Source organism: Triticum aestivum, chromosome 5B (assembly GCF_018294505.1).
Source record: "Triticum aestivum cultivar Chinese Spring chromosome 5B, IWGSC CS RefSeq v2.1, whole genome shotgun sequence".
In the NCBI taxonomy this organism is placed as follows: domain Eukaryota; kingdom Viridiplantae; phylum Streptophyta; class Magnoliopsida; order Poales; family Poaceae; genus Triticum; species Triticum aestivum.
Window position 1 is genome coordinate 642200470 of NC_057807.1, and position 27950 is coordinate 642228419.

Genomic DNA, 27950 nt, shown 5'->3' on the forward strand with positions numbered 1-27950 from the left:
GAAGAAATAAGGCCCTACTGGCCAGCAATCCAGTCCTGACCGCGCCAAATACTGACGAACCTATGCTATTATACATAGCTGCAACACACCAGGTTGTAAGCGCAGTGCTCGTCGTCGAACAAGAAGTAGACGGACACAAGTTCCCACTCCAAAAGCCGGTATATTACGTGTCCACTGTACTCACTCCATGCAAATCCCGATACCCACACTATCAAAAGATAGCATACGCGGTCTTCATGGCATCCCGGAAGCTACGACACTACTTCCAAGAGTGTTCGATTACGGTGGCCTCCGAAGTACCACTCAATGACATAATAAACAACCGCGACGCCACGGGCCAGATTGCTAAATGGGCTATCGAGCTCCTTCCGTTTGACATAACATACAAACCACGGCGGGCCATTAAGTCACAAGTCCTGGCTGACTTTGTCGCCGAATGGACAGAAGCCGAACTCCCTAAAGAGTACGACGCGTACTCCAGTTGGATCATGCACTTCGACGGCTCTAAAATGATGGCCGGATTGGGAGCGGGTATAGTCTTGACATCCCCCCCGGAGACACGATCCAATACGTACTCCAAATATGATACATAGACTCCAACAACGCAGCCGAATACGAGGCACTGTTGCATGGTCTTCGGATGGCAGTCTCTATGGGCATTCAATGCCTAGAAGTGCGCGGGGACTCAAACCTCGCAATATCACAAATAAATGGAGACTTCAATGCCAAGGATCCGAAAATGGCGGCCTATCGTAATGCCGTCCTCAAAATGTCAGCTCGGTTCGAGGGGCTCGAATTCCACCATGTGGTCCGAGAAAACAATCAAGCGGCGGATATCCTCGCCCGCATCAGCGCTAAACGCGACCCCGTCCCACCTAATATCTTCTTGGAAAGGTTGTTCAAGCCATCCATGGTATGAGAAGGGGAGACCGGCAACACCAGTCCGGCTCCGAACACAACCCCAGATTCCGAACCGCCTGACGTAATTGGGGGCTCTGCCACCGAAATAACACCTTCGGCCCACGAAATCATGGTTCTCATCGCCCCGTGGACCGAGCCCTTCTTGGCCTACCTAAATAGGAAGAGCTCCCCGAGGACCAAAATGAGGCACGTTGTATTGTGCGGCGTTGCAAGGCCTACAAAGTCCATGAGGGAGAGATCTATAAGAAAAGTGCCACCGGAGTGCTCCAAAGATGCCTCTCCGAAGAGGAAGGGCGGCAGCTCTTGGCTGAAATCCATGCCGGACTCGGCGGGCACCACGCTGCAGCTCGGGCACTTGTCAGAAAGGCCTTTTGTATGGGTTTTTACTGGCTGACAACCCGGGCAGATGCACAGGACCTTGTCCAACATTGCGTCGGTTGCCAGCTCTTCGCCAATCAGAGCCATATGCCCCCTACCGCTCTCCAAACAATCCCCATAACTTGGCCCTTCCCGGTCTGGGGGCTGGATATGGTCGGACCTCTCAAAGGGGGAAGCCATAAGAAAAATACTTATTGGTCATGGTGGACAAGTTCACCAAATGGATAGAAGCCAAACCAGTTAAAACGGCCGATTCCGGACCAGTGATAGACTTCATATCCGGGGTTGTACACCGTTACGACGTCCCCCACAGCATCATCACTGACAATGGCTCAAACTGAAGGAAATATGCCCTAGAGGCAATAATAAAGTTATTATTTATTTCCTTATATCATGATAAATGTTTATTATTCATGCTAGAATTGTATTAACCGGGAACATAATACATGTGTGAATACATAGACAAACAGAGTGTCACTAGTATGCCTCTACTTAACTAGCTCGTTTATCAAAGATGGTTATGTTTCCTAGCAATGGACAAAAGAGTTGTCATTTGATTAACGGGATCACATCATTAGGAGAATGATGTGATTGACTTGACCCATTCCGTTAGCTTAGCACTTGATCATTTAGTATGTTTCTATTGCTTTCTTCATGACTTATACATGTTCCTATGACTATGAGATTATGCAACTCCCGTTTACCGGAGGAACACTTTGTGTGCTACCAAACGTCACAACATAACAGGGTGATTATAAAGGAGCTCTACAGGTGTCTCCAAAGGTACATGTTGGGTTGGCGTATTTCGAGATTATGATTTGTCACTCCGATTGTCGGAGAGGTATCTCTGGGCCCTCTCGATAATACACATCACTTAAGCCTTGCAAGAATTGCAACTAATGAGTTAGTTGTGAGATGATGTATTACGGAACGAGTAAAGAGACTTGCCGGTAACGAGATTGAACTAGGTATTGAGATACCGACGATCGAATCTCGGGAAAGTAACATACCGATGACAAAGGGAACAACGTATGTTGTTATGCGGTCTGACCGATAAAAATCTTCATAGAATATGTGGGAGCCAATATGAGCATCCAGGTTTCACTATTGGTTATTGACCGAAGACGTTTCTCGGCCATGTCTACATTGTTCTCGAACCAGTAAGGTCCGCACGCTTAAGGTTTCGATGACAGTTATATTATGAGTTTATGAGTTTTGATGTACCGAAGGAGTTCAGAGTCCTGGATGAGATCGGGGACATGACGAGGAGTCTCGAAATGGTCGAGATGTAAAGATCGATATATTGGACGACTATATTCGGAGTTAGGAAAGGTTTCGAGTGATTCGGGTATTTTTCGGAGTACCGGAGAGTTACGGGAATTCGCCGGGGAGTATATGGGCCTTATTGGGCCATACGGGAATAGAGGAGAGAGGCCAAAAGGAAGGAGGTCTGCGCCCCCCTCTGGTCCGAATTGGACAAGGGGCGCAACCCCCTTTTCCTTCTTCCTCTCCACCTCTTTCCCCTTCTCCTACTCCAACAAGGAAGGAGGGAGTCCTACTCCCGGTGGGAGTAGGACTCCCCTTGGAGCGCCCCCTCCTAGGCCGGCCGCCCCCTCCCCCCTTGCTCCTTTATATACGGGGGCACGGGGGCACCTCTAGGCACAACAACAATTGATCCTTTGGATCTTTTAGCCATGTGCGGTGCCCCCCTCCATGATAATCCACCTCAATATATCATAGCGGTGCTTAAGCGAAGCCCTGCGTCGGTAGAACATCAAGATTGTCACCACGCCGTCGTGCTGACGGAACTCTCCCTAGACACTTGGCTGGATCGGAGTTCGAGGGACATCATCGAGCTGAACGTGTGCTAGAACTCGGAGGTGCCGTAGTTTCGGTGCTTGATCGGTCGGGCCGTGAAGACGTACGACTACATCAACCGCGTTATGCTAACGCTTCCGTTTTCGGTCTACGAGGGTACGTGGACATACTCTCCCTCTCGTTGCTATGCATCACCATGATCTTGCGTGCGCGTAGGAATTTTTTTGAAATTACTACGTTCCCCATCACAAACTTCACAGCCGATGAAGTGTAAACTTGGTGCGACACCATGGGCATTAAGCTCGATTATGCCTCCGTCTATCATCCCCAAACAAACGGTCAGGTCGAACATGCAAATGGTCTCATTATGAGCGGCATCAAACCAGAACTAGTGCGATCCTTGAAGGAATCGAACACGCACTGGGTCGAGGAGGTCGACTCCGTACTCTGGGGGCTGCGGACCACGCCGAATCGTACCACCGGATACACACCATTCTTTATGGTGTACGGCACAGAAGCAGTATTACCCTGCGACATAATCCATGACTCACCTTGCGTGCGCATGTACGAAGAGAAGGAAGCCGAGCTAGATCGGCAGGACAACTTAGATGCCCTAGAGGAGGAGCGTGATGTCGCAAAAGCCCGTTCCACATTCTATCAGCAACATGCTCGAAGGTATCAAACCAGAGAAGTACGGGCCAAAACTTATAACGTTGGTGAACTTGTTCTACGCCTACCGGAGAAGAAGAAGGACAAGCTCAAACCCAAATGGGAGGGTCCCTTCATCATCCATAAAGTTCTCACCGGAGGAGCGTACCGTCTACGCAATGCATCCGATAACAGACTCGAGCCAAACCCATGGAACGCGGACAGACTCCGGAGATTCTACGCCTAGTGCCGAACTCAGTGTTCGTCTCCTTACCTTTGCTCTTTCAATTATGTTCTCCTTTTTCTTTTCTCTCCCTCTTTACCTTCTTCACACAAAGTCTTAAATACTGTGCAGATGCTTGGATCGCTCCGGCGCACTATGTGTGCTTACCATACCTGGGGGCTTCCTATACGGAAGCTAAATATAATTACTTTTATGGCATTCTGCCTACCACATATGCATCATTTTTCCATATGTGCCTTTTCTTCACCATTGTATGCATCGATATGACTTAAGATTTGGTCATGCTGGGTTGCCTGGCTCTTGTATTTATGCCCTACGTTCCCGTTAATTCGGCTAGGGAATAAGGGGAGCACCTCTGCGATTGTTACTGTCGGTTCAGCCGGATGTGTACCTCAGACTGGGTGAAGCCGAAAGCTAGCGTTCTTAAGGGAATATTCGGTCGGTGAACAAAAGATGTTTTTCGTTTATTACAACGTGAATCCCCAGATGTTTTGTTTCCTGTGCTTCTGTTCGCAGTTCGGACATGCACATTGATGCATGCGTACCCAGGGAAAGGAACCCCTAATGGAACTATTCTCTCTGGAAGATGTTTCTTACTATCCATGTAATATAACATAACTAGTTAGGTACTTGTCTGTTCAAGCACTTATGACCCCTACGCCTGGTTTCCACGCATACCTCGGTTTTACATAACCGAGAAGGTATTCGGATACACCCTGGACTGTCGGGCTTGGGGGCTGAAGCGAAAAGGTCCACCATGACAAATGATTTTCAATCCGGCTAGGGACTACATAGGTCCATTGAATTACATAGTCACTTGGACTGGCTATATTCTTCCTCTATACCATCCAACATGCTGTCTAGCTTACAATCCTGTTGGGAATACTTTGCGGCTAACGCTACTTGGTCATATACCAGACTTACGGGAATCTCTTTCCCATCTAACCCCACCGGTCCGACTTCGGCCATATGATTCGGGTCAGCCTTGGCGTATCACGTCTTCACCATGGCCCAGGCTTCCCTTGCACCTTGTCGGCAAGCTGATATCTTCCATAATCGGAAGCGTCGCCGTGCTCCTTTGAGCACCGCCACAAGTTCGCCCATGCCTCCCGGCAGGGAAGCGGATGGCCACAGGGCCTGGGCAATACCCTGCATCACCTGCCGAGCTTGTTCGTGTGGTTGTGAGAGATCTTGCAGCATATCACCTGCGGATCTGGGCATCTCCTCTTCAGGACGGCGTGTCAGCATACCTACAGACATAACCCTGTCAGCACGCTTCCTCACCGAACTGTACTACAGTTTTTTTAAGCACTTACTGTAAATGCCACGTCGAAGCCTCCGGTTCTCCTTCACGGAGTCCGCAAGCTGGGCTCGCACATCTGATAATTCAACGCCCACTCGCACATTGGCGTCTTGGAGAGTGTTTTTCTCCTGCCTAACCTGCGTAAGCACACACTCGCCAGCCTTTAGCTGTCTTTGGAGATGTGACTCACTATCTTTTACGACCTCCGGATTCTCTCCGGGGTTGTCTGCTGAATCTTCTGTTAGACTTATAAAGCAATCCGAGCACTAACTGGTATGTGTCCGTAAATTTTCTCTATTGAGGCCTTCGGGGATTCCTCTAGTTTGGCAACTGAGGCCCTCAGCTGGGTCTTGCACTCCTCTAGCTCTTGAGTTAAATGGGTATTCTTCTCTACAAGAACCTGTGCACACAATGATCCTTAAATCAGTTGTTCCAACTGTTTCAAGTCTCAGGGGTTATGGATATATATATGCTTATCAAATTTTCGTACCCGTATATCCTTTGCATACTGGTCCGTCGCTCGGGCAAGTCCATCTTGGGCAGCTCGGATATATGCGTCCCCTGAATTGAAGGCATTGAATGCCTCTTCGGAAAAGATACCATTGCGGAGTATGGCCCGTCGGCGCCGGTGATTCATGGCGCTCTCTACTTCGGAATTTGTGGCGGAGAGCCTACCCGCATCCTCTGTCGGAGGGCAATTCGGTGTCATCCCCACATTAGACTCCTTTCTTGAGGCCAGTTCTGGAATCCGGCTGGTGGAGGCGTGGCCGACAGGATCTCCGGATATAGTCCGGCGACTACTCTTTCTGCCAGAACACGATGGATGCTGTTACATTTCAAAAATGATAATCATAGAGCAGATTTTAATCATACCTCTGCGACGGCGTTTCGAACCTGACCACCTTCCTCTTGAGCCTGCCTGGCCCGGATGCCCTTCCGATGGCCGTCCCTATAAAAATATGATATTCGTGCATAAGGTATGGAACAAAGGAGGAATCCTCTCTGGAGGTTAGGGCTTCAGCTTTGCTTACACATGATGCAGGGAGCAGTCCGGGATAATCGGCAATAATGGCCACTAAGGCACCATTGTAGCTTGCCTGATAAAATGTCCCGTCGACAAGCTCCACAGATATGTCCGAATCTTCTTCAAGTCTGGGGTCGAGGGCCCGGTCAGGGTCCTCCAGCTATGGAGATGGGCCGTGAATCTCCCTCACGGCCTTTTGCAGTTCCTGCTTGGAATTGGCAAGATGAGTATTTATGATAAAGAGTACGGGAGTGACTGGAGTTGAGTAAAGGATAGCAGCTCACCCAGCTCGGGGGGTTGTACATAGAAAATCCATCCCGTGGCTTAATACAGAGGAACTCCTATTCCTCTCCTTTGTACAAGCCGGACAATATTTTCACCAGAGCGGCGACAGAGTCCGGACCTTTACGACCGCAGCGGGTAGCATCGTCTTCTCCATTGAAGTGCCACATGGGTTTCCCCCGATATTGAAGTGGCTGCACCCCCCGCATTATACATATTGACATAACTTTGATTATTGCCAATCCTGATTTGGCCAACATTTTTATCCTGCCCATCAGGTAAAGGACTTCTCTATTATCTTCCTCCTGGGGGCTTCGGGGGCGCCAGTTTTGGCATTTCTTCAGTAGAGCATTGGTGAACTTAGGAAGGCCCGTCCGAATTGGGTCCGGAAGAGGAACGTCCTCCACATAAAACCACTCCGAGGGCCAGTCTTCGGATGCCTTCTTTGGAGTACCGGACAAGTATCCGGTCCCGGCGATGCGCCATATTTTGGCTCTGCCCACTCGATATATTGATCCCTCCTGATTACGGGGGACAAGGCAGAATAAACTCTTTCATAGCTCGAAATGAGCCTCGCAGCCCAGAAATAGCTCGCAAAGGGCTACATAGCCTACAATATGCAGTACAGAGGCAGGGGTGAAGTTATGCAGCTGGAGGCCATAGAACTCCAGGAGCCCGCGGAGGAATGGGTGGATTGGAAACCCGAGTCCCCTTAGAAAATAAGGGACAAGGCATACCCGCTCCCCCTTGGATGGGTTGGGAAAGCTCTCTACTTGCTCCTCGCCATTATAGGTGGCTAGTCCGGCTCGGATGGGGACCATGTATGCAGGCGGGAGAAACCCCTTAGTCTGCAACTCTACTAATCGGCTATGGGGAACGGAACACCTCTCCCAATCACCTGGCTTAGTGCTATGGGAGCAAGAGGAGGAGCTGCGCCGGCCGGCCATGATGGGATGATTTCTTCCGGGCGCGCTCTGGTAAGATACTTGCCGAGGGGAGGATGGTGTGATTTGGATCTGAGGATCCCCGTCTCTTTAAATAGACAATTTACTTACATAGCTAGGGTGGCGAATGTAAAAATGCCCTGACTTATCGCATTCACTCAAAGTGTGGAGATAATCATTATTGAAGCACAGAAGCCGAGTAGTACAACATTAATGGGAAGCCGGATACTATTCGCTACAACAGATACTCTGGATAGGGAGGAGAACCTGCCTTGCAATGCCAAAGACAATTTGCGCGTCGGACTCATCGTCATTGAAGCCTGGTTTAGGGGCTACTGAGGGAGTCCTTGATTAGGGGGTATCTGGACAGCCGGACTATATACTTTGGCCGGACTGTTGGACTATGAAGATACAAGATTGAAGACTTTGTCCCGTGTCCGGATGGGACTCTCCTTTGTATGGAAGGCAAGCTTGGCGATTCGGATGTTAGATCTCCTTCTCTGTAAACCGACTATGTGTAACCCTAGCCTCCTCCGGTGTCTATATAAACCAGAGGGTTTAGTCCGTAGGACGAGAACAATCATAATCATAGGCTAGCTCCTAGGGTTTAGCCTCTACGATCTCGTGGTAGATCAACTCTTGTAATACTCATATCATCAAGATCAATCAAGCAGGAAGTAGGGTATTACCTCCATCGAGAGGGCCCGAACCTGGGTAAAACATCGTGTCCCCTGCCTCCTGTTACCATTAATTGAGATCCGTCGGTTTTGACACCGACATGCGCCCCCACCCCACCCCCTCCAACTGCTACCCTACCACTGCCGGTCTGGCGGTGGATGCGCCATGCCCTGGCCATCCCTGCAGCTCCCCCTCCCACTGGCGGCGCGGCCCGGCCTACCGTTGGTGCTGCTGCGGCTGGGCGTGGGACTTGCGCCGGGTTGCGGGATGCGTACGACCTGCCTCGCGCAAGCCCCCTCCCCTCTCCGGTGGTAGTTCCTCCCCCTTGAGCCAAGGTGATAGCTTTCGTGCGGCGGCGATGAGGCTTCGGTGGTTTTGGCAGGCGTGGAGCACCCCATGACGGGTTCTTGCCGGTGCTCCTCCGACCCCGGCGGCCTTGTACCCGCATTTTCCGGTGTCCTAGGCTTGCCAGCATTCTATGCTGGGCGGCCTCGGCCTCGCCGACCAGCGGTTGCGTCCCTTCCAGCTTGCTTGGCTCGTCGATGTCTTGACGGCTACGACCACGAAAGTTAGGATCTGCGTCCCTCCAGTCCCAGCTTGCCGTCGTTACCTGTCGCCGGTGTCTCCCCTCGCGGTGATCTCTGCCTCGTCACCGACCCTGCCATATACGTCTCAAAGCCTCATCCTTTTGCTAGATCCAATGCTCGTGGGTCCGGAGGTGGTGCCACCCTCTGGCGGCAGGTGCAGCCCCACCTACCCCCTTCCAGCCTGGTGGTTCCGGCCAGCATTCACTTCCTCATCCAAGACTCCATACCCGGCGGCTATGGGATTGCTCAGCTTTTGTCCAGGGAGAAATCTTTGCTCTGCTTGCCAGTGCTGGCAGCGGCGGTGCCCGCGGGTGTCGTCTTTCCTTCTTGAAGGCTCTTTGTGTCCCTCTTCGAGCTCGGGGGAAACCCTAGGTCCGGTTGCTCCGGATCGGATGGCGAAGACGTCATGGCATCGTCTTCCTTCTTGAAGGCGCTATCTTGCTCGCTCGCGGTGTCCCCGGCGTTGATTTGGTGATGTTGAGGCTTATTGCTGGTTCGACATTGTCTCTTGGTTCGGGTTAGGTTGGTTCTAGCTATGTCCTTTCCTTTGTTCGGGCCGAGCATCCCTTTTCTCTCTGCTTCGGGCACTATGTTCGCGCCTGTCTGCGTTCGTGTAATGTGTTGTACCCCCGTTGTACTCATTCTACTCCTTTTATCTATTAAATGATACGCAAGCTTTGTGTATTCGCCAAAAAAAGAATCTATATTGATGAAGAGAAGAATACAACTTGTAGATTGCATTTGAGAAACCAAGTCTTGATAGACTAGCTTGATTTATTGCTTGAGTGTTTCAAGAGGGTCTTCGGGGCTTTACATAGTCTGACCTTCCCAACAAGTTTTCGGTCTTTCCTTCAATATATGATACTATCCAAAATCTTACGGTTACATGGAACATATCTTCCGTAGCAATATGATCCTCAAATTAGCTCGTCCCTCCTTGTATGTTTTATGTGATAGCTTTGAGACGCCTTTACCCATCAACACAGAGAATCCATGTTATAGCATCTATAGTGCATAAAGAAGTGCAATTTAGTTCTGGTTGCAGTAGCAGAAACAAAAAGATCAATTTAAACATGCACTAAGATTTCGTTGAAAAATAATCATAGACAAAAAACAATGTTGCATATAGTGCGTAAAGTGTTCAGATGTCTATATGATGTTCTAGTAAATCGTGAGAATTCCCACAAGATCAGCAATTAACAATCTAACAACTTACTCTTATTTATTAAATAAATAGAAATCACTAATCTAACATCTACTCAAAAGATATGGCCCTTGTCCCTTTCGGACTCGGCAGCGGCAACACTTACGTCTCACTCCCGAGGGTGTTGTAGTCAAGCTTAACTGTACTAGGCCGTAGTGTGACGTTGTACTCAGACCTTCTTGTGTTCTCTTTCAGTAGCATAGCCGTGTGTGTTCTGTGTAGTCCGGTTATCCTGAGATCTGCTTTGTGAGAGAGCTATCTCCCCACCTTATATCGTTCGAGCATGTGCTGTGCTTTGTCTACAAAGCGGGGCGCGAGCCTATTTCGAGAGAGATAAAAGTGAAACAAGATTTGTTGTCCTTTATCCCATGTGCTCTCTAGATCCTCTGCGGTCACACTCCACAATGACACCTTACATGAGCGCGAAAGCGGTGACCCTCCTAGTAGTCAAAACCTCGCATCCAAATGATGATCACAACAAGCCTTGGTAGCCCGTGGTCTTGGGAGCCCATGACCCGGTGTTTTTTGTTTGTTTTTGACCTCCTCATCAGAGGCGGGCGCTAGTACTAGTCAGACATCACTAAGAGCATCTCCAGCCGTTCGGGCCCCAGGGCGCATAAAAATCGCCCCCTGGGGGTGAGCCGGTGATTCTTTCGGCGCTGGGGGCGGTTTTGCGCCCAGTCGTCGTCCCCAGCTCGCCCCCAGTCGCCGATTTTGGCCCACTTTTGAAGCCCCATTTCGGTGAAAAAGGCCCATATGGGCGAGAATAGGCCCATATTCGGCGTGGTTCGCCGTGGCTCGGCGTTCAATTATCAACATAAATAATTGTCAAACTCCCGGATGGAATTCACAATCCTGAGGAAAAGCTTTCTGTTCATCCGATAACGGTGCCGAAATGTTCTGTCGCCGTGAAGTGGAGCATCGGCGAAGTAGTCGGAGTAGACCATGCAGTAGCCTTCGAGACGATGCCAGTTCTTTGCTTTCACCCGGCCCGGCACCGAGCCACCTCGCCACGGCTTTTCATTGCTCGCCAGCAGCTGGGCGAGGGCGGCGAGCACCATGAGATGCTCTTCTTCCTGGACGTCGGCCTCGGCTTCCTCCTCCAGTAGCGCGACGAGCACTTCCTCGTCATCCGAGTCCATCGCCGAGGCAGGCAAATCGCCGAACACCTTGCGCGCGGCGGGTGTGCACTCACCACCAAACTGCCCCTCCGCGGCTGGAAAGGGCGGCCGGAAACGCCCAGCTGGTGCCGGAGGGGTTGTCGCGGCGAAACTATGTTTTTTTTCCGGCGGGGAATGGCCATCTACCGGTGAAGAGCGGCGGGGCGGCGCCGGGATATACCTACTTGCGGCCGAGAGCGCGGGGGGGGGGGGGGGGGAGGCGGTCGGGGAAGAAAATCTTGACTTTTCACCTGACGGTGTGGGCCAGCCGCGCTTTTCCCTTGCGCCGGCGCCCTTAGGCGCCTCCCAGCGCGCCGGGTTCGGCCTGTGGCCGCCGGGCGAAAAAAGTGCCGAACCGGCGCTTTTCGTCGTCCTGGGGGCGCGACTGGGCTGTTTTTTTGGCGCCGGCGCCGAAAAAGTGGCTTGGGGGGCCTGTTGGGGGCGCGGCTGGAGATGCTCTAACATGTTTGGAATGACGGTTAGGAAACACACTCCCGATGTTATTTTGACCTGCCAATAAGGAGGTATATAGATTCTGTAGTAGTGGTTAAACATGAAAAACAACAATATTAAATGACATTATAGGTAGCCAAACTATTTCATGTCATATGGATTGAAATACCATAACATTTGTTTGCTCTCCACCTATTTCAAAAATAAAAAGGTTGTCTAAGATTGAAGGAAAATTAATGGCTATTGAGTGTTGGGCTATATATAGCACTAAAAATGAATATCTCAGGGTCTTCAAAATTTGGATGGATGACTCACCGGCTTGGTCATTATTAATTGTTGCTAAACATGGCATATTACCATTGCTACATATAGGAGAGGAACCTGGGGCATGTATATACCTACATCCACTAAGAGCTTGAAGGAGTATAGTTGCTAAGTTTACAATGGACGGTCGACGTCAAGTGCTGTTTCTTTTCCTGATTCTCATGGGATGCTTTGCCGTTCTTGGACGATGTAAGTGATGGATGAAAAGTACTTTAGCATCCTTTGCTTTCTTTACCCAAAAAGGCAATCTGGTTGATTGACTTGCACAATTTCAAAAGGTTCTTTTTTGCCATGCAGTAGCATTGCACGGGGAATAGAACTTACAAACGTTTGTGTTACTCCATGCAGCTCGAAGCATCAACGACATGCATAGTAGTAAGATTACTGTGCAGTGTTGCAGATACCTGAAAGCACAACCGAGCCCGAAACCTCCGTTGGTATGCTGCACGCCCTTCAAGACATCATCATGCTTTGAGACGAAGAAAGAATGTCTGGAAACCTGTTGCAAACAGTCCAAAACTAATTTTACTGATGTCACTTGGTCGCTTCCTATTCTGCACTGACGATAATTCTAGTTTATTCCGCAATAAGAGATTTGACATAAAATAATCCATGAGTTTTTACTTCCGGATTGTCAAAATTTCCCTCTTTAATTTTTGTGTGTGTGGTCTCCATGACAAATGTGTTCGGTTAGCTAAATCATTAACGTATGAACAACGAAAATCCTTATCTTATTGAATGATTTGATCGATCAAATCACACAAAATCATCTTGGAATTATAAAACTGTCCAAATTCAGCTGTCTAAATAGTACTCAGACATATTTCATCAGTCTCAAAATGTAAGTGGCGCACACATCTGAACAAAGAATTAGTTATTTGATAAAAAAGAAAAAAACATTTTAAGATACTTTTGAATACAAATCCACTCACATGACACATGCTATATTACTATTGTTCGCAATGGTAAGAAAATTATTTTGTATGCATATAATTTAAATGAAAAATCACAGTTTAAAGATTAGGAACTAATAACAAAGCCAAAAGTGGAAGATACTCGATTATTACTTGTCCTTGGTGTGCATTTCATGATGCAAAACTATCATCATACTTTAATGATGTATATTATCGAATTCTCACTGTGTAAAGTACAAAGACGATATAACCATGCAGTCCAGCTATCCACTCACGCCTTCAGCATTCTGCACCTTCTGGATGTTTCCTGGACTTTTGATGTAGTTCACAACACACCACTTCATTGTGGATGCTAAAAGCTTTTCTAATATATTATATGTCCCTCTGAAAATAGAATCCGTCATCCCTTAATCCCTCACTTTTCGAGGGATTAAACTTTTGTCCATCTAGTAGATCCTTCGAAAACTTAATTCTTCAAAAGAAAAAAAAACTTCTGCCAGTTCATCCAACAATTTGGATACAAACCTCGTTTGAACATATATTATCACAACATAGTAATTCAAAACATAAGAATTTGAGTACACAATTCAAATACATATTAAATTTAATGTTTTCAAACTTAAGAATTCAAATTAAACACAACATACGGTCCAAACAAACTAAGAATCCAAATAAAACATGATAAAAGCACAAGAATCAAGTTCTATGAAGTTGACAATGGTGCTCAACAAGATCTTCTTGGAGTTGGTTGTGAGCTTCTGGATTCATGATCCTTCGGTGTCCTTGGAGGAACGCTCAGATCCTGTCTGTGTGATGTTTGGCCCCACCATAACACCATCGTCTTTTTTAAAAGGAGGATATACCCCCGGCCTCTGCATCTGGACAATGCTTGCAGTCATTTTATTAATTATTCACAAAGACCTCACAAAGTAATACATTGGTATGTGTCGTGTCAAAACCGGCGGATCTCGGGTAGGGGGTCCCAAACTGTGCGTCTAGGCGGATGGTAATAGGAGACAATGGACACGATGTTTTACCCAGGTTCGGGCCCTCTCGGTGGAGGTAAAACCCTACTCCTGCTTGATTAATATTGATGATATGGGTAGTACAAGAGTTGATCTACCACGAGATCAGAGAGGCAAACCCTAGAAGCTAGCCTATGGTATGATTGTCGTTCGTCCTACGGACTAAAACTATCCGGTTTATATAGACACCAGAGAGGGCTAGGGTTACACAGAGTCGGTTACAATGGGAGGAGATCTTCATATCATATCGCCAAGCTTGCCTTCCACGCCAAGGAAAGTCCCATCCGGACACGGGACGCAATCTTCTATCTTGTATCTTCATAGTCCGGGAGTCCGGCCAAAGGTCATAGTCCAGCCATCCGGACACCCCCTAATCCAGGATTCCCTCAGTAGCCCCTGAACCAGGCTTCAATGATGACGAGTCCGGCGCACAAATTGTCTTCGGCATTGCAACGCGGGTTCCTCCTCCGAATACTTCATAGAAGATGTTGAACACAAGGATAGTGTCCGGCTCTGCAAAATAAGTTACACATACCACCGTAGAGAGAATAATATCTGCACAAATCCAATCTGCTGACGTATTCCGCAGCGTGACATCACACCGCGGCCAGGCCTTTATTCGAATCATTTTACTGTTCCACCTCAGTGCGTTTAGCGAGGCGGTTTCATTGGCACGTCTTGTCAATGGAGGGATCGTGTCCCCTTATTCCGGGATTCTCATCAATATGGGCGTGGGTAACCCAACCGCGCCATTAACCGCGACGCTTGGGAGATAAGCGAGTTTTATTAGGCTGATGGGGGCTTGTAGTTTCGGCCGCCCGTATAAGGGGATAAGGATCTACCCTTTTCATTTACGCCTTCTTTCTCCTTTGCTTATCCGTCCCCGCGCACTCGAGCTCCAACGCCCAAGTCCGCATTTCCCACCTCGACCTTCTCCAATCATGTCCGGAGCGAGAGGTAGATGGATGGCCTCCTCCGTCACGGAGGGGCAAATCAAAAAGTTGAGGAAGGCCGGATACTTGTCTGACGACATCGCGCACCAGCTTCTAGATGGAGGGCAACTCATCCCCACCCCTAGGCCCCATGAGAGGGTTGCATTTCTCCCCCATTTCCTCCGTGGACTGGGCTTTCCTCTTCACCCGTTCGTCCGGGGGCTCATGTTCTACTATGGCCTGGACTTCCACGATCTGGCCCCGAACTTCATCCTCAACATCTCGGCATTTATCGTCGTGTGCGAGGCATTCCTCCACATCCAGCCCCACTTTGGCCTATGGCTGAAGATCTTCAGCGTCAAGCCGAAGGTCGTGGGCGGCCGCCAAGCGGAGTGCGGAGGCGCCATGGTGGGCAAGATAGCCAACGTTACATGGCTCGAGGGCGCCTTCGTAGAGACCATCAAAGGGTGGCAATCGGGGTGGTTCTATATCACCGAGCCGCGTGACCCTGAATGGGTAGCGGCCCCCGAATTCCGATCTGGCAGCCCCACACGGCTCACATCTTGGAAAGAGACGGGCCTGTTGTGGGGTAATTCGGCAGAAGTGACCGGACTTCAAACCTGCATCAAGGACCTGATCGGCAGGAAGGTTAAACTTGTCGCCGTAGTCCAGGTCATGCTCTTCCGCCGGATTCTCCCGTGTCAACGACGGGCTTTCAACTTGTGGGAGTTCGACCCGGCCCAGCACCAGACTCTGTCCCGGCTCTTCAACACAAAGCACGAGGATGCCTGGAAGGTGCTATTCAAGAGATCCAAAGTCTCCCCTCCCGTCACCGAGGATCGCGGATTCTGCGCCAAGCGCCAAGCCAGCGCGGTGAGCTTAATTTTCCCATTACGGGGTACTTGTTTTACATAGTTTGACTCTATGCGGGATCTAAATTCCCATCCCTTTCAACAGGACTGGCAGAAGAAGGCCGGGTAGATCAACTATCCGGCTCCTTTGCCCGAAGACCCAGCGGATGCTTGTCTAACCAAGTTGTTGGTTCTGGCACCTCACGTGGTGCCAGAGAAGAAGGCCAAGTAGAAGGCCACGGGGACTCGAAAGAGCTCCCGGCGCCTGGTGGTGTCGGATTCATCGCCTAACAACCCCGAAGCACCCTCTGCCTCTGAAGACGAGGAGGAGGAAGAAGAAGAAGCCTCTCCCCCTCCAACGGGGGGAGGAAAGAAAAGGAAGGCCGCCCCAACTGGGGAGGCCGGAGGGTCCAAGAAGGGGAAGACCCTTCTGCCGGACTACGCCTCCGATGCCGAAGACGGCGGGGAGGAATGGCCATCCAGGGTCAAGCCCCTGGCAAAATTGTAAGTGTCTGGATACCCGAATAACTTATGGTGCTCCTCTATTATTCGGTATCTTCTGACGCCGAATTCAATTATGCAGTCCGCCCAAAGCTCAACTCGGTGATTCGTCGAGCGGCTCCCTGAATTCGTCGGATGTGAACAACGCTTCACTTCCGACGGCCTCCTCCCCTCTCCCTACGGACGACGCCGAGGTGGAGTCCCAAAAGGGACCGAACCAGGAGGAGGTGGTCCTGGAGGCGCCGCAAGGCGACCTCCCGGACTCCAGGACCAAAGGGGGTAAAGCCCCAGAGGGATCTAGGTCCGGCCCTGGGCCGGACACTGCTCCGGAACCATCAACGGTTCCCGAGACCGGTAGGCAGCACCTTCACCAGAAGGGCACGCCTACTACGCCGATGGCCTCCGTCCAACCGGAGGCACCGGACAATTTGCTGGAGGCGCTTAACGGCGCCTCCATCGACGAGGAGCACCGCACTATTATGAGGGCGGTGATTCAAAAGGTCAGTCCGCCAAGAGCGGGCTGACCGAAGCTTGTACGAGCCTTCTAACAGGCTTTGAGGTAAGTATTCAAAACATATAAAAATGTTACCGCATAGACAGTAGCCCCTGATGCTCAGTTTGGTGTTCGGAAAAAAAAGCCGAGCTGAGGATCTAGAAAGATATACGCAGGAGTCTAACATAAATATGTCAATATGGGAATGCAGGCTGCGCTGCTGACCTCTGCCGCACTGACTGCAGAGGTCAATGCATTGAAGGAGAGCCTCGAGCGGTCCGAGAACGAGCTCGGCCGTGCCAAGAAGCAGCTCGAGGACAAGGAGGGTATGTAATACTGCATGTAAATGTATATGGAAATACTTGGTTGCAAATAATGACAGGACCAACGTAAATGTTGCAGGGGCCACGACCAAGGTGGCGAACCTGAAGGAAGCGGTGTCCAAGGCCGAAAACAGTGCAGCCTTGGAGCGCACCGAGCGAGAGAAGCAGGAGGCGCGGGTGGCGAAGGTGTGGCAAGAGCTCCATGCTCTCGTGGAAAAACACGAGAGTTTGGAGCGTGACTCGAAGACTCGAGAGTCCGAGCTCGCCTTGGCTCTTGAGAGTGCCAAAAACGCTAAGGCTGAAGTCCAGAAGGCCCTCCAGGAGATCGAGGCGGTAAAGAAAATAGCGGCGGGTAAGGCATTCTTTATGCAAAGCAAGCATGTAAAAGTAAATTATCTGTTACTTACCCGAATCCAGAGCTCTCCAGGAGCGTTCGCTGATCTGCCCCGTAGTGTGTCTGATGCTGCCGCGTTCTACCGAGCCGAGGAGGGGAGCTCGACAGAAAAGGTGTTCTGGTCTCAGTATGCTGAGGCCGAACATCCGGTGCCCCTAAGCGACCAGCTGAAGCAGCTGGTCGAGCTCCACAAGGTGGCCGAACAGGCCATGAAGGGCCTCATAGTTCGGCTGTGGCCTAGAGAAGCCATGCCTGAGAGCTACTTCGGTCTGGTGCAGTAGCTGGTGGACACCTGTCCGTGGATTGAAGTCATCAAGCGCTTCGTCTGTATTGAAGGTGCCCGTCGGGCCCTTGCCCGTGCTAATGTGCACTGGGGCAAGCTGGACGCTGAGAAGCTTTTGACGGACGCGCCACCGCCGGGTAAGGAGTATCGCATGCTCGAGATGTATTATAAGGGCGTCCTGAAGGGTGCCCGCCTTATAGAGGGTGAATGCTCCAAAGATGTAATTTTTGAGTAGACTCACATCTGTTATCCTGTACGCTGAAAACTTTGTTCATATGCGTTAAGCAACACTTGTTAATTTAAAATATTACCTTCTGTGCGGCCGTTTATCAAATCTGAGAGATGCAAGTCGTTGGCTTCTACCCCCATGCCACGAGTGCTGGGGTGTTCGGGATAAACCTGAGTGCTCTTGTTCCCATTCTTGGGTCCATCTAGGGAGGCGCTCAGCACAACGAACCAGGCCGTCGGACTTATAATGCTTTATCACTCTCACTTAGCCATAGAATTCTATAATTTTAAATTTTGGCGAAGCCCCTAGTATTCGGAAGACCGAGTTCGGGGCGCTATCCACGCCTAGGCTAGATAAATCCGGCTCCTTGCTCGAAGCGGCATAAGTCTTTAGGGACTCGATAAACCTCGCGAACAGCGACCGGTCTCTCGCACTATCATGACAGTCAGTTTTAGCTTTCTCTACTGAGGTGTTAACCCAGCTCAACTGGGACACAATCGCAGTAGTTCTCCCAGCGCTACCTTAGCCAACATTGCTCAACGTAAGGTACCAAAACATGGGAGCTGGGCAAACCCAACTATTGACCCAAGACATGATTCGGAGCCGATGCATATAGTGCTATAAGTTCGGGGTGCAGCACTCATGAGAGTGTTCAGTCTTCTCACACCATGTTATGGGGTGTTGAAGCCCCTGGTGTATTGGCCGTACCAAAGTGTACGGTTACGTAGTGTCATGACTGAACATATTTGTATAAAAAATAGATGAGTGCAATAATAGATAAGAGCTATGTCTTGTTTATTAAAAAGGGCTGCTATGAAAGCAGAACGATACAAATAGTGCGATAAGCAAGAGATGGGATTATTTGACATGTCCCCCTCCAGGGGCAAGCTGCGGGACTTTAAGTAGAAACAAGTATTTAACTCATTATAGAGACCACCTGGACATTCGACGCGGCTTGTTCTCGCCCTGGCTATTGCATCGTGTGTTCGGCGAGTGTATTGCCGGACAGGCCTTCCGAATAGTTGGGTCCTGAAAGTATAAAAAAAGAAACGGCAGAATAGGGAGCCCCTAAGTGCGGTTGAGCCGCATTCTGGGCGTGCCGTAGTTGTGCCCCTCCCCTTATGCCCATGGTATTTTCAAAGCGTAATTATGTACGCGTGGTACCGATATCACCATCTGGCGAGGGCTGGGGTTGGGGCCGCACTGCTATGCTTGCTCGGAACATGCTAGCCGGCTTTGTTGTAGGTTGCTTCGGGCGCGCTTGATGTTGTTCGGACGCTTAACACCCGGATTGGAGAGTTGCCTTGAGAGGCTGCTCTGTACTTCCGCCGCCAGGGCCGCCGTGTGCTCCTCCGTTCGGAGAGAGCGTTCGGTGTTTCCATTTACCGTGATGACTCCACGAGGGCCTGGCATCTTGAGCTTGAGATATGCGTAGTGCGGCACCGCATTGAATTTTGCAAATGCGGTTCGTCCGAGCAGGGCGTGATAGCCACTGCGGAATGGGACTATGTCGAAGATTAACTCTTCTCTTCGGAAATTATCTGGGGATCCGAAGACCACTTCGAGTGTAACCGAGCCTGTACAGCTGGCTTCTACACCTGGTATGACGCCTTTAAAGGTTGTCTTTGTGGGTTTAATCCTTGAGGGATCTATACCCATTTTTCGCACTGTATCCTGATAAAGCAGGTTCAGGCTGCTGCCGCCGTCCATGAGGACTCTAGTGAGGTGAAATCCGTCAATGATTGGGTCTAGGACCAATGCGGCGAATCCGCCATGACGGATGCTAGTGGGGTGGTCCCTTCGATCAAAAGTGATCGGGCATTAGGACCATTGGTTGAACTTTGGGGCGACTGGCTCCAACGCATAGACGTCCTTGAGAGCATGCTTCTGCTCCCTTTTGGGGATGTGGGTTGCGTATATCATGTTCACCGTCCGCACTTGCAGGGGGAATCCCTTCTGTCCTCTGTTGTTCGGTGGACGGGGCTCCTCCTCGTCATCGCTAGGCAGCCCCTTGTCTCTGGTTTCGGCACTTAACTTGCCTGCCTGCTTGAACACCCAACAATCCCTGTTGGTGTGGTTGGCTGGTTGTTCGGGGGTGCCGTGTATCTGGCACGAGCGATCGAGTATCCGGTCTAAGCTGGATGGGCCCGAAGGGTTTCTTTTGAATGGCTTCTTCCGCTGACCGGGTTTAGAGCCTCTGAATCCGGCATTGACTGCCGTATCCTCAGTATTGTCGCCGTTAATGCGGCGCTTGTGCTTGTTGCGACGTGACCTGCCATTGTTGTCCTTGGTATCCGAATTGCCAGGGCTCTAGGTTATGTTGTTACTACGAGCTAGCCAACTGTCTTCGCCCGCGCAAAAGCGGGTCATGAGTGTTGTGAGGGCTGCCATAGATTTCGGATTTTCCTGTCCTAGGTGCCGGGCAAGCCATTCGTCTCGGATGTTGTGCATGAAGGCTGCAAGGGCCTCGACATCCGGACAGTCGACTATTTGATTTTTCTTGGTTAGGAACTGTGTCCAGAATTGTCTGGCCGATTCCTCTGGCTGCTGGATTATGTGGCTTAGGTCATCGGCGTCTGGTGGTCGCACATAAGTGCCCTGGAAGTTGTCAAGGAATGCGGATTCCAGGTCCTCCCAGCAACTAATTGACTCTGCTAGCAGGCTGTTAAGCCAATGTCGAGCTGGTCCTTTAAGCTTGAGCAGGAGGTATTTGATGGCGTGTAGATCATCACCACGGGCCATGTGGATATGAAGGAGACAATCCTTGATACATACCGCGGGATCAGTTGTGCCATCGTATGATTCGATGTTTACGGGTTTAAAACCCTCGAGGATTTGATGATCCATTACTTCGTCTGTGAAGCATAGTGGGTGTGCGGCGCCCCTGTACAGGGCTATATCGCGACGTAGCTCAGATGAGCTTTGTTTGTTGTATTCGGTCTAGCCGTATTTATCATATCTGACGTGACGGTTATCGTCATGTGATGTGGGGCGCCCACGCGATCCGTAGATCGATCTTGTTTGCCTTGCCTTATCCTCCAATATGTCTCGCAGGTCTGTTGCGTTTCCCCGTGCTCTGGTATTCTTAGAGCGGCGCCGGGGTGCGGCTTGGATTGAGGGCCGAAGGGCCTCTTTGTCGCGGCCACGGGGTGGCCGATCGGGCGCATCGTATGCTGGTTATACAGGTTTAGTTGCTTCCTCCTCTAGTTGGGGTAGCAGCCTGCGCTTTGGGTAACTCTTGGAGGGGCGTTCGAGTTTATACTCTTCGGCCGCCAGGACTTCAGTCCATCTGTCGGCTAGCAGGTCTTGGTCAGCTCTAAGCTGCTGCTGTTTTTTCTTGAGGCTGCTCGCCGTGGCCATAAGCCTGCGTTTGAAACGCTCTTGTTTGACGGGATCCTCTAGCACGACGAATTCGTCATCGTCGAGGCTTGCCTCGTCTTCGGAGGGAGGCATATAATTGTCATCCTCGACCTCTCTGTCTGCCGCTCTCTCATGAGGGCTGGCTCCTTCGTCCTCCTGCGCTGAATCCTGCTGCAGGGGGTTGTCTTCGGCACTGTCAGGGGTGTTGACATCTCCGGTGCCGGATTCACCGTTCTTGCTTTGGTGGGATTTAGAGCGGCGCCGCTGACGTCGGCGCTTGGGTTGCTTCTTGGAGGGTGTCGGTGTCAAAACCGGCGGATCTCGGGTAGGGGGTCCCGAACTGTGTGTCTAGGTGGATGGTAACAGCAGACAAGGGACACGATGTTTTTACCCAGGTTCGGGCCCTCTCGGTGGAGGTAAAACCCTACTCCTGCTTGATTAATATTGATGGTATGGGTAGTACAAGAGTTGATCTACCACGAGATCAGAGAGGCTAAACCCTAGAAGCTAGCCTATGGTATGATTGTTGTTCGTCCTACGGACTAAAACTCTCCGGTTTATATAGACACCGGAGAGGGCTAGGGTTACACAGAGTCGGTTACAATGGGAGGAGATCTTCATATCGTATCGCCAAGCTTGCCTTCCACGCCAAGGAAAGTCCCATCCGGACACGGGACGAAGTCTTCAATCTTGTATCTTCATAGTCCGGGAGTCCGGCCAAAGGTCATAGTCCGGCCATCCGGACACCCCCTAATCCAGGACTCCCTCAGTAGCCCCTGAACTAGGCTTCAATGACAATGAGTCCGGCGTGCAAGTTGTCTTCAACATTGCAAGGCGGGTTCCTCCTCCGAATACTTCATAGAAGATGTTGAACACAAGGATAGTGTCCGGCTCTGCAAAAATAAGTTCCACATACCGCCGTAGAGAGAATAATTTCTGCACAAATCTAATCTGCTGACGTATTCCGCAGCGTGACATCACACCATGGTCAAGCTTTATTCGAATCGTTTTACTATTCCACCTCAAAGTGTTTAGCGAGGCGGTTTCCTTGGCACGTCTTGTCAAAGCAGAGATCGTGTCCCCTTATTCCGGGATTCTCATCAATACGGGCGTGGGTAACCCAACCGTGCCTTTTGGTATGACTCCCTAATTGAAAGCGAGTCCCAAACGGTTACGGGGAGGGCTCTTGGTATTCAACTCCTTTATAAAGAGACCAAGGCTCGACTCCCTTTTCTTTCAATCCAATCGAATCCGCCCCTCGCCTCGAGTTCCAACACTCAAAGCTTCTAGTTTTAGGCGCTTCGGACTTTCGACGATGTCCAGCTCCGACCTTCAAGGTCGGTGGGTGCCTTCCTCCGTTACGGAAGAAGACGTGCGAAAGCTGAGAGATGCCAGGTATCTAACCGGCGAAATCTCGCATAGGCTGCCTCCTCAAGGGTAGGCCATTCCTTCTCCTCAGCCCAGTGAGAGCGTGGTGTTCCTATCTCACTTCCTTCGGGGGCTAGGCTTCCCGATTGATCCCTTCGTGAGAGGGCTGATGTTCTATTACGGGCTGGAATTCCAAGACATAGCTCCGGAGTCCATCCTCCAAATTTCATCATTCATTGTTGTGTGTGAAGCCTTCCTCCATATCACCCCTCACTTCGGATTGTGGCTTAGAACCCTCAAGGTGGAGCCGAAGATGATCGAGGGGCAGCACACTGAGTGCGGAGGAGCTATCATAAGCAAGATAGCCGGCGCTCCATGGCCCGAGGGCACTTTTCAAGAAGAGTTCGGCCTATGGCAACAGGACTGGTTTTACATCACAGCCCCCAGGGGCACCACATGGGTGGCGCCACCTGCTTTTCGCTCGGGTCCCCCACCACGGCAAGCATCATGGGTCAATGAAGGGCTTATCTGGGGGCCGTCCAAAGACGTGCCCCTACTGCAGGACCGCATTCTAGATCTCCTAGAAAGAGATATTAACTTGACTGTAGTGGCGCAAGTTATGCTGATTCGCCGCACGCTGCCCTTCAAACGTCGCCCTCTCCGCCTGTGGGAATTTAATCTGGAGGGACCGCAAGTCCTCCAACATTTTATGGGCGCGACACCCATGGAGATGTACAAATTGTTCTTCGGACCACAAGCAAGGTGTCCGGACTTATCCGAGGACGCAGGTCTGAGCTGCAATCGCTAGGATGCTAAGGTAAGTAGCCCCGTATTTGGACACACCATCCGCATTTTCATCATAAAATGGCCCTTTAACAGAGCTATCCTTTGTACAAGAGTGGATAGCGAAGGCAAAGCTTATCAGGTGTCCAGCCCCCCTGCCCGAGACCGCGCCGGATCCGTGTTAACCAGGATGCTGCAGATCATGCTTTCGACAGAGGGCGAAGAGGGGAACCAAGGAGCTACCGCCTCCACAAAGGAGACTGTCAGGAAGGGAGGAATCGATAATTCCCCCAACCTGGGAAAGAAAAGGAGCGCCTCTGAAGACCCGGAGGGGATGACCTCGAAACGGGGGAAGAAATCTTTGTCAGAGGATCCGGCACCGGAGACTGCCCCGGCCGCATTGCGCCCTCAAGGGGATCAACTTTCCTCCGAGCCGTAAGTAAAGAGAGGGGTTCAAAAATTAGTGGCATCCCTGTTTTATTTCTGAGGAAGATAACCGAAATATTACCTTGCAGTTCGGATCTCAACCCTTCTCAGCAGAGCTCGTCTTCAGGGGATCTTCGTCCGGAGATGATGGAGAGCGAAACGCCTCCCCTAGCTGCACCGACTTACGAGGCAGGCGACCCCGAGGTGTCGTCCCGGCGGGTTTCTCCAAGTCCGGATCCTGAAAAAGGTCGTCGGGCTAGTCCGGTGCCCTCTGGTCGGGCAAGCGTCCGTCTCAGAAGAACACCGTATGTTGATGAACACGGTGATAGGAAGGATTTCATCCGTGGAAAGCGGATTGTCCGAGGCCGCCAGGAGTTTACTGACAGGCTTTGAGGTACGTGAAAAGGTGTACCTTTTGGTAGAGCCGCATAAAATGCGCACTGTATAAATAGTAGCCCCTGAGACTCTGTGTGTCGTCAAGAATGATGGCGCACAGAGGATCAAAACCCCAGGTATAAAATGTCACCTTTTCATGAAGGTGGTGAGGAGTTCGGTGGCTAGCCGGACTGATGAATCTGCCGAGTTAAAGCGGCAACTTGACATGGCGGATGCCGACATCGCGCTTGTAAATAAGCGGCTGGACGAGGCACAAGGTATGCTCCACAGATATCTGATAAGAGGAGTTCGATGCTCGTGCCTTACAATGTATGTGCTTATTGCAGATAGTGCTGCTGTCGTGGAGAACCTTCAGGCGGAACTTGCCCGAGCCAAGGAGCAAGCAAGGAAAAGTGATGCGGCTGCCGTTAAGGCGACTGAAGAGCTGAAAGCCGAACATGCTGCTCACTGCCAGAGTAAGAAGGTAATAACCGAGATGGCTATAAAATTGAGGGATGCTGCCGACCGCTGTAAGTTTCTCGAACGAGAAGAAAGGGCGGCTCAGAAGGACCTTGAGAAGATCACTTGCGAGGCCAAGGATGCTCGCTCTGCAATAAGAGCTATGAAGGAGGAGCTGCATCAGGCCGGAGATATCACGGCTGGAAAGCCCTATATGCTGCGGATGAAGTTCGGGGATCCTAGGTATGCTCCGTTAGACCGGCAGTGGAGTGGGGAAAACACTTATCTGGATGTGGCAGCGAGTGCAGCAGACGCAACCAAACACTTCCGAGGTCGAGGTGACCATAAATTGGGAGAACTTTTTTGGTTGCAGTTCCACAATCCAGAACACCCACTTTCGGTATCCGACCATTTGGCCGCCTTTGCGGAGCTGAACAGGTTATCCGGACTCGCCATGAAGTATGTTGCGAGTAGTTTGTGGCTGGGGAAGCCAGAGCCGAAGAGTTGTTTTGGATTGGTGCAGCAGTTCCTTGGTTCTGTGCCACATGTTGATGCAATGAAGAGGTCGGCGTGCATAGAGGGTGCACAAATGGCTCTTGCCCGTGTCAAGACATACTGGGAGGATATGAAGGCCATCATTGTTGCATCCCGGGATTCGGACGAAGGCCGGGTACCTGCCAGGCACTACTTTGAGGAAGTTCTTCTGGGCGCTCGTTTAATAGAAGCGCAATGCTCGAAGGATGTTGTGTTCGAATAGCATGTGCCATTGTAAAAGAAATATTTTGATAGAATATAAAAGCTTTCTATACTTGTGCTTGCAAGAATTATAACACCTCCTGTGCGGCCGTTAATGTATATGTGTATATAACCTGAAAGATGGCAGTCGTTGGCTTCAGCCCCCATGCATAAAATGCGGGGGTCTTCACAAAAAGGCGCCTTTTCACACTTAATCCAACGTCTTGGTCCTACAGAGGAGGTGATAACGCGGCGAACTAGGCAACCGGAATATAATGCTTTATCACTTTCACTTAGCCATAGGAGTTTGACATTGGGGCTACTCAATAGCCCCTGAGGGCACCGCGCTCGCCCGAATTCGGGGCACGTGTGTGCCTGACCGGGAAGTGGTCCTTCATTAATGCGGAGGAATCCTAAAGATTCCGAGAGTCATCGAGTGGTTGACCAGTCTCTCCTTATATCATGACAGTCAGTTTTCGGCCTTCTCTACTGAGGTGCTCGCTTGGCCGAACCGGGGCACAATCGCAGTAGTTCTCCTGGTGCCGCGTTAGCCGATATAACGGAACATAAGGCAGCAAAACACAGGAGCCGGGCAAACCCAACATTTGACCAAAGACATGATTCGGAGCTGATGCATATAAGGCCAAACTCGCGACGCCGAACACTCCCTAAGGTATTCGGTCTTTATTAAGACGGGCCGAGATAGAGCCCTTGGTAAAAAAGCCTCTGGTGTCCAGGTACGTGCAAAATTCTGGCGTGGCCACATGCCAAGACGCCAGCCTCCTTGTCAGTGTCAAAACCGGCGGATCTCGGGTAGGGGGTCCCGAACTGTGCGTCTTGGCGGATGGTAACAGGAGACAAGGGACACAGTGTTTTTACCCAGGTTTGGGCCCTCTCGATGGAGGTAAAACCCTACTCCTACTTGATTAATATTGATGATATGGGTAGTACAAGAGTAGATCTACCACGAGATCGGAGTGGCTAAACCCTAGAAGCTAGGCTATGGTACGATTGTTGTTCGTCCTATGGACTAAAACTATCCGGTTTATATAGACACCGGAGAGGGCTAGGGTTACACAGAGTCGGTTACAATGGGAGGAGATCTTCATATCATATCGCCAAGGTTGCCTTCCACGCCAAGGAAAGTCCCATCCGGACACGGGACGGAGTCTTCAATCTTGTATCTTCATAGTCCGGGAGTCCGGCCAAAGGTCTTAGTCCGGCCATCCGGACACCCCCTAATCCAGGACTCCCTCAGTAGCCCCTGAACCAGGCTTCAATGACGACGAGTCCGGCGCGCAAGTTGTCTTCGGCATTGCAAGGCGGGTTCCTCCTCCGAATATTCCATAGAAGATGTTGAACACTAGGATAGTGTCTGGCTCTACAAAAATAAGTTCCACATTCAACCATAGAGAGAATAATATTTGCATCAATCTAATCTGCTGACGTATTCCGCAGCGTGACATCACGCCATGGCCAGGCTTTTATTCATCTTACTGTTCCACCTCAGTGCGTTTAGCGAGGCGGTTTCCTTGGCACGTCTTGTCAAAGCAGAGATCGTGTCCCCTTATTCCGGGATCCTCATCAATACGGGCGTGGGTAACCCAACCGCGCCACTAACCGCGGTGCTTGGGAGATAAGCGAGTTTTATTAGGCCGGTGGGGGCTCGTAGTTTTGGCCGCCCATATAAGGGGATAAGAATCCGCCCTTTCCATTCACGCCTTCTTCCTCCTTTGCTTATCCGTCCCTGCGCGCTCGAGCTCCAACGCCCAAGCCCGCACTTCCCACCTCAACCTTCTCCGATCATGTCCGGAGCGGGAGGTAGATGGATGGCCTCCTCCGTCACGGAGGGGCAAATCAAAAAGCTGAGGAAGGCCGGATACTTGTCTGACGACATCGCGCACCGGCTTCCAGATGTGGGGCAACTCATCCCCACCCCCAGGCCCCATGAGAGGGTTGTTTTTCTTCCCCATTTCCTCCGCGGACTGGGTTTTCCTCTTCACCCGTTCGTCCGGGGGCTCATGTTCTACTACGGCCTGGACTTCCACGATCTGGCCCCGAACTTCATCCTCAATATCTCGGCGTTTATCGTCGTGTGCGAGGCCTTCTTCCGCATCCAGCCTCACTTTGGCCTATGGCTGAAGATCTTCAGCGTCAAGCCGAAGGTTGTGAAAGGCCGACAAGCAGAATGCGGAGGTGCTATGGTGGGCAAGATGGCCAACGTCACTTGGCTCGAGGGTGCCTTCGTGGAAACCATCAAAGGGTGGCAATCGGGGTGGTTCTATATCACCGAGCCGCGTGACCCTAAGTGGGCAGCGGCCCCCGAATTTCGATCCGGCATCCCCACCCGGCTCACATCTTGGAAAGAGACGGGCCTGTCGTGGGGCAATCCGGAAGAGGTGACCGGACTCCAAACCTGCGTCCGAGACCTGGTGACCAAGAAGGTCAAGCTTGTCAACGTAGTCCAGGTCATGCTCTTCCGCCGGATCCTCCCGTGTCAACGACGGGACTTCAATTTGTGGGAGTTCGAC